Below are 7,962 nucleotides of genomic sequence, written 5' to 3' on the forward strand. Positions count from 1 at the left end.
ATATACGTTTTATCTCCCTATTGGAAACCTCTACCTGACCACTAGTCTGTGGATAATACGGGGTATCTACCTTATGTGTAATACCATATTTCTTCATCAGAAGCCTAAAAGTCCCATTACAAAAGTGTGACCCTCCATCACTAATTATAGCTCGCGGTGTACCAAAACGTGTAAGTATATTATTTTTCAAGAACTCAATCACAACCCTATGGTCATTGGTTTTACACGCAACCGCCTCAATCCACTTAGAGACATAGTCTACGGCGACAAGGATGTATATAGGTTACCAGAAGAATTAGGAAACGGACCCATAAAGTCAATACCCCACACATCAAAGACCTCAACAATTAAAATAGGGTTCAATGGCATCATGTTCCTACGGGAAATGGTTCCTAATTTCTGGCATCGTTCACAAGTAACGCAGTGACTGTGGGAGTCTTTAAACAACGAAGGCCAATAGAATCCACACTGCAATATCTTAGCAGCAGTTTTCTTAGCACTAAAGTGACCCCCACAAGCATGATCATGACAAAAGGAAATAATACTGGACTGGTCACTCTCAGGTATACATCTCCTAATAATCTGGTCTGGACAATACTTAAACAAATAAGGATCATCCCAAAAGAAGTGTTTAACCTCAACTAAAAATCTAGAACGATCTTGTTTACCCCAATGTTGGGGCATTCGACCAGTAACAAGATAGTTCACTATATTCGCATACCAAGGTAATTGGGTAACAAAGAACAATTGTTCATCAGTAAAGCTATCCCTTATAGGAAGGGAATCATCTGGGGAACTAACAACTAGCCTAGACAAGTGATCTGCTACAACATTTTCGGCACCCTTTTTGTCTCTAATGTCTGGAGAAAACTCTTGCAACAACAGAATCCACCTAACCAATCTAGGTTTAGTATCCTTCATAGACAAAAGATATGTTAAAGAAGCATGATCAATATATATGATGATCTTAGAACCTAAGAGATAGGGTAAACTTGTCTAAGGCAAACACAATGGCTAATAGTTCCTTCTCGGTAGTGGTATAGTTCAAATGGGCATCATTCAGAGTTTTGCTAGCATAGTAAATCACATGAAGTAACTTATTTTCTCGCTGACCTAGCACAACACCAATAGCATAATCTGAAGCATCACACATGATCTCAAAGGGTAGGTTCCAGTTGGGTTCCTGGACTATGGGGGCGGTAGTGAGTAATGACTTAAGCTTCTCAAAAGCCTCTAAACAAGCATCATCAAAGACAAACTTAACATCTTTTTCAAGCAAATTGCAAAGAGGTCTAGACATCAAGCTAAAATCTTTAATGAAACAACGATAAAAACCAGCATGCCCTAAGAATGACCTAATATCTCTTACGGTTTTTGGGACCGGTAAAGTTTTAATAAGGTCAACTTTGGCTCTATCCACCTTTATACCCTTTGAAGATACAATATGCCCTAGAACAATTCCTGAACGAACCATAAAGTGACATTTCTCCCAATTAAGCACTAAATTCTTTTCCTTACACCTAGTCAAAACTAATGAAAAATGATGCAAGCACTCATCGAAAGACGAACCAAACACTGAAAATAATCCATAAAGACCTTTAAGAACCGTTATTCCATCATGCAACGCTGAAAAGTCGCAGGGGCATTACATAGCCCGAAAGGCATGCGTCTATACGCAAAGGTACCAAAGGGACAGGTAAAAGTGGTTTTCTCCTGGTCTTCTGGGGAAATAACGATCTGAGTATATCCAGAGTAGCCATCTAAAAAGCAGTAGTGACTATGTCCAGCTAATCTCTCTAGCATCTGGTCGATGAAGGGAAGGCGAAAGTGGTCCTTCCTAGTGACCTTGTTCAATTTCATATAGTCAATACAAACACGCCAACCCGTGGTCACTCGGGTTGGGATTAACTCATTGTTATCATTCTGGACTACAGTAATACCAGATTTCTTGGAAACAACCTGAACGGGGTTGACCCACTTACTGTCTGAAATAGGGTAGATAATGCCTGCATCTAATAGATTAATAACCTCAGTTCGAACTACTTCTTTCATATTGGGGTTTAGTCGACGTTGCATTTCCCTAGAAGGTTTGGTGTCTTCCTCTAAATAGATCTGATGCAAACAAACAGTAGGACTTATACCCTTAATGTCTGTTGTGGTCCACCCTAAAGCTTCCTTGTTGTTTTGAAGGACGGTTACTAGCCTACTTTCCTGATCTCTATCCAAGTCGGAAGAAACAATCACAGGTAAAGTCTCAGACGGGCCTAAAAACACATACTTCAGGGTATCTGGCAATGGTTTTAGGTCCAACTTAGGAGGCTCTTCTAAAGAAGGAACTAGGGTAGACTTAGAAACTGGTAGTGGTTCGAACTTAGGTTTCCATCCATTACTAGTATCTAAAAAAGGGGTTGAATATAACAAAGCATTCACCTTATTAATCACATTATCATCATCAAAATCAAAATCAATCCCAAAGTGAGCTAGGCGTTTTTCTAATGGATCTTCTAACAAAGTGTTTGGTAATGACTCCTCGACTAATGTTCCTATCATGTTCACCTCTTCTATATTCTAGTCATCTAGTTCATAGGGTAGCTTACTAATATTAAAAATGTTCAGCTCAATAATCATATTACCAAAAGACAAATTCATAATACCATTTCGACAGTTAATGATCGCATTGGATGTAGCTAAAAACGGGCGACCTAAAATCACTGGTATTTGGTTCTCTGGGTCAGGGACAGGTTGGGTATCTAGGATAACAAAATCCACTGGATAAATAATCTTGTCGACCTCAATAAGAACATCCTCAATCACACCACGAGGAATTTTAACGGACCTATCAGCTAACTGAAGTGTCATCTGGGTAGGTTTCATCTCTCCAAGTCATAGCTTAAGGTACACATGGTATGGCAGTAAGATCACACTGGCTCCTAAGTCAAGCAACGCTTTCTCAACACGGTACTTACCTATTGTACAAGCAATGGTAGGGGACCCTGGGTATTTATACTTAGGAGTAGTTGTATTCTGAATAATAGAACTCACGTGACTAGCTATGAAGGCTTTCTTCTGGACACTGAGCTTACGCTTTCGCGTACACAAGTCCTTAAGGAACTTGGCATAAGAGGGAATCTGCCTAATTGCATCTAATAATGGAAGGTTGATATTAATGCTTAAAAACCTCCAATATATCATTAAAGTTGGACTCCCTCTTAGTCGGAACTAGCAGCTGGGGAAACGGGGCTCTGGGAACAAATCGGGATTAACATGACCCTCATTGGTCTCTTTAGAGACTCTATCAGTCTCTTCATTCTCTGGCTCAGACGGGTGAACTACAGCATGTTCACTATCAGGCATGGAAACCTTGTTGTACTTTCTTTCCACTCCTAAGGGTTGTGACAGCATTCACATGATTGTACGATTTCTCTCCTTTGGGGTTAGGATCAGTATGACTAGGGAACCTTCCATCTTCTCTCTCACTTATAAACTTAGCTATTTTCCTACTTGAAGTTCTAATTGGCAAGACTCTGGAATTATCTTCAATTCTTGCCTAGTTTCTTGTTGAAAGCTCATGTGGTTCTTTGATAGCATGTCATGGATTTCCTCTAAGAGGTAGAGATCTTTTTCTCGGAAGTGTTCTGAAACTGAGTTTGACCCGAAAAGTTCTTAAAACCAAATCCTGGGGGAGGCTGAGAATTGCTAGACTGGCCTTGACTCTGTCCCTTAGACCAAGAGAAATTAGGATGGTTTCTCCAACCAGGTTTGTAGGTTTCTGAGTATGGGTCAAACTTCTGACGGTTCTCAAACCTAGCGTTGTTATAGACAACATGGGCTTGTTCTTCACTAACCTGACCTTCCAAAAATGAATTATCGGGCTCTATTCCACAACTAGAGACTTGAGAGGCTCTATTAGGTTCAACAAGGGACCTATTTTTAGACTGACCCATTTCCAAAGCTTCTAACCTTCTGGACAAAGCAACAAACTTAGCATCTGAGGAAAAACTCGTATCTACCATATTGGTGCTACTTCTATTGACCAAGAGTCTTTTAGGGGGTTCAACACAAGATTCCCACTGTTGGGATTTTTCAGAGATAGCTCCTAAGAAGGTAAAAGCATCATCAACATTTTTACTAGTGAACTCACCAGCGCACATAGACTCAACCATGGCTTTGTTTGAATAGTCCAAACCATTATAAATAATCTCTACAAGTTTCATCTTATCAAATCCATGGTGAGGACACTGGGATAGAAGATCATTGAATCTCTCTAAAAATCTATAAAGAGACTCCCCCTCTTGTTGCACACTAGTACTAATGTTCTGCCTAACAGCTGCAGTTTTATGCTTAGGGTAGAACTTCATATAGAAGGCAGCGGTAAGTTCCTGCCATGTTTCTATGGATTCAGACGGTAGATTGTTCAGCCAGGTCTTGGCTTTGTCTCTCAAAGAAAAGGGAAACATCTTAAGTTTCAAGACTTCATCGGTAAGGTCCTTTATCCTAATTGGTCCACAAATTTCCTCAAAGTCCCTAATATGAAAATAAGGGTTCTCATCATATTTTCCTAAGTATATAGGGATCATCTAAAGAATACTAGGTTTTATCTCGAAATTAGCCGTAGTGGCTGGCAATTTAATGCACGAAGCTCGGTTGGTCCTAGTTGGGAACATGTAATCTTTCAAAGTTGCCATCGCTGGCACAACAAAAGTACTAGGGGTACTTTCCTCACAAAGAGACAGATTCTCAAAACTGAAGTTTCCTAAAACAGGGCTCTCCAAAGAAGAGTCTTCGAGCTCCCTGCTTAAATCAGAAGAACTACTAGGTTTTTCGCTAATCAATCGACCTAGAGTATCTCTTTTCCAAGCCCTATTAACAAAATCGGGCATACACTAAAAGAATTCAAAAAGAAATAAAAATCCTAACAGGAAGGTTCTAGCAATCACACAGCAGGCTGACTCGACTTTACCACAGCAAACCTAAAGATTTCTAGCAAACAACAAGCATGATGGCTCCACTTAGATTGTTTCTAGACCAGCTTGTAATCCTTCGAAAGGGAATTCGTTACAATTTAAGAAAACCCCTCTGGAATCAATACGAGTTAAAGTAAGTTGAATAGAGGCGAGGGAAGCTCAGTGGAGCTTTGATACCCAAAATCTCACCGATCCAATGCGGCGCAGTCACGCATTCAACTTGCAGAAACCGTCAAGAACTTTGAGGTGTGCTTAAAAGAGTAACCAATATTTTTCGAATGATTGTCCTGTTAAGCTCGATACCCTATAGGTCTCTTTCTAATCAGATTTTAAAGCTTGGGTTCGCGTTAGGTTTTGTTTTCCTAAGGCGGGCAAGAAGGGAGCGGTGATGAAATCCGAACCCTTATCTTGTTTAGGCCAGGCCTTTCCCTTTACTAGGAATATAAAAACAGTCTGGTTCGTCCTCAAACAATTATCACCTTAAGGAATACAGTAACCCGCTTGCAGGAGATTCGCGAGTGCTTCGATTGGACTTACCTCCCGTACCAGACGGGCGATGAACCGTTGACGTCGACTCGGGCCACTGACTCCGTTGTCAGTGTGCGAACCCGAGGGGCCGAGACGATATCGTAATCGTCGTCCTTCCCTGCAAACAGTTTGTATTTAAACTACCCTTTCGTATGGTATAAAAATAAAAATAAAAATGTCCAAAGTTTAAAGTCCACAGTCCACAAAAATAAAGTGCAAAAACAAAAAGTAAATTACAAAATATTTCCTAATACAATTCTAAAAAATAATAATAAAACTAAATCCTAAAAAAAAATTCTTCTTTTTGTCTTCTCTTTACGCTTTAAGCTTTTTTTTTTCCAAGTCCTTAGTGTTCACTTCAAACCTGTAAATCAAAGACAAAAAGAAACGTAAAAAGGAACAAATAAAAATAAACAAAAAAAATAAAAAAAATAATAAATCTAAAAAAAATGCTACCTAAACACAAATCCCCGGCAGCGGCGCCAAAAATTTAATGTAACTCAAATGTTGTTGTAGTTGTGGTAAAAACTGGGTTCTTTTCAGACTTGTGAAGGAAATAATTTTTAGACTTAATAAAAATAAAGATAAAACAAATTAAATTCAAACGTGATGTAAATATTATGGAAAGACCAGGGTTCAGGATTTCACCGTGCACCAAAATTCATGTGATTCAATGATAATTCTTATCATGCAATTCTAGACATTATAATTCCAATCAAAAGTAATTGTGATTCTAACCATTGCCTAAATCAGATTTTCAAAACATCCATTGTTAATCGCAAGCATGAAATATCAAAAGAAATAAACCAAGCATATTTCATCAAGAGAAAACACAACTAATTAATAAAAATCATTTATTCAATTTTCATTCGGTGCAATTAATCATAAAAGGATTGCATAAATAAATTTAAATGAATTTTACCACATAACTTTTGGAAGAATGGCTTCCCCCATCACCCCTGGGATTGGGTTTAGCTCCTCATCCCAAAAACACACTCACAAGATAAATTCATGGCTAAAATAGGTGTTTTTATTGATGTATATAAGATGAAACAAGAATTAGCAACGCTGTAGAAGTGTTACAACGTCACTGTTACAAAGGGGTAAGTGCTATTGAAGACTGCTGTAAACGATAAGCCTTTACTGTTGTAAAAGAACGAAACTGGTATTGCTATTTAAGACTGCTGAAGAATGACTGACTATGTGAGTCTGTTCTTCGTGTTCTCGAAGCTCTTCAATGGCAGCAGCAGCAGCACTGTCTTCTCTGTAATCGCTTCTCCTCGGCTCTCCTGGACTCTAAACTCTCTCCTAAGGTTTTTTAACCCTTCTATGATGAAAACACAGCTATTTATAACTATCCAACTCCCTAGAAACTCGATCAAATCCGAGAATAATCTCATTATTCTTCTCGGGGAGTTTGGAGAAAAATCACTTTCCTGTTGATTCACGTGGTTCTGTTGGCTATTCTCTCGTATCCAAACTATTCTCTGACTTGGAATGAACTGAATTGGTATATATCCACGCAAGAATATCCCATAGATCTCTCTGACCAATCCCAAACCCTAAACAGAGAAGCCGTATCCTGTTGGGACTTTGATCAATTATTCCGACTTATCCAGCCCAATTGGATGGGTCTATACGATTGCATTAGGCCTGTTATGTCTTATAGAGTCCGTATGTACCAAATACACCCGTTTAATCTCCTCAGAACTCGCTAAGAATTCAACTCCAAAACTGTTGTCGCTGCAGCCAAATTTTCCGCCAATTTCTGTTTTGAATTTTGAAGATGACCTCCCCCTATCCAGTTCCGGTGTCCCTTTAGTACATGCCCTGAAATGGGGTGCCCCTTATCCAAATTAGGGGTGCCTTTAGCAATTCTTCTGGGATGTTTTCCCCACTTTTTCAGGGTTCCTCCGGGGTATTTCCGGTACACTTCTGGGGCATTTCCGGTACACTATCAACGGCAATCCAAGGGCCACATTTTTAGCCAATTTTGCCGCAAAGCCTTATTTATCCAAAAACACCTACAAAAGCATAAAAGACCATAATAAGTACAAAATCGAGCACTAATAATATATACAAATGAGATATATTAGACATATAAATGTGTCTATCAGGAGGGTTGGGATAAAGAAATGTTCAAAATTTCAATTTAGCAATGATTGCTAAAATGGCGTGGAGACTCAAAGAAAACCCTGTCTTTATGTGCCACTATTCTTAAAGCTAAATGTTATCCAAATAATGATATTCTCCACTTAAACTATATACCAAGTAGAAATGATAGTTGGATTTTGAGAGGCTTACTTACCTGTATCAACCAAATAAAAAATAATTATTTTTGGGAGATTGGCAATGAAACAAATATTAACATATGGGTTGATTTTTGGGTCCTAGACATCAAACCCCAATATCATAAACCCCCCTTGGAAATTGAAAATCGTACAAAAGTTAGTGATCTCTTTACTCCTAC

This window comes from Papaver somniferum, chromosome 3, assembly GCF_003573695.1.
Source record: "Papaver somniferum cultivar HN1 chromosome 3, ASM357369v1, whole genome shotgun sequence".
NCBI classification, from domain to species: Eukaryota; Viridiplantae; Streptophyta; class Magnoliopsida; order Ranunculales; family Papaveraceae; genus Papaver; species Papaver somniferum.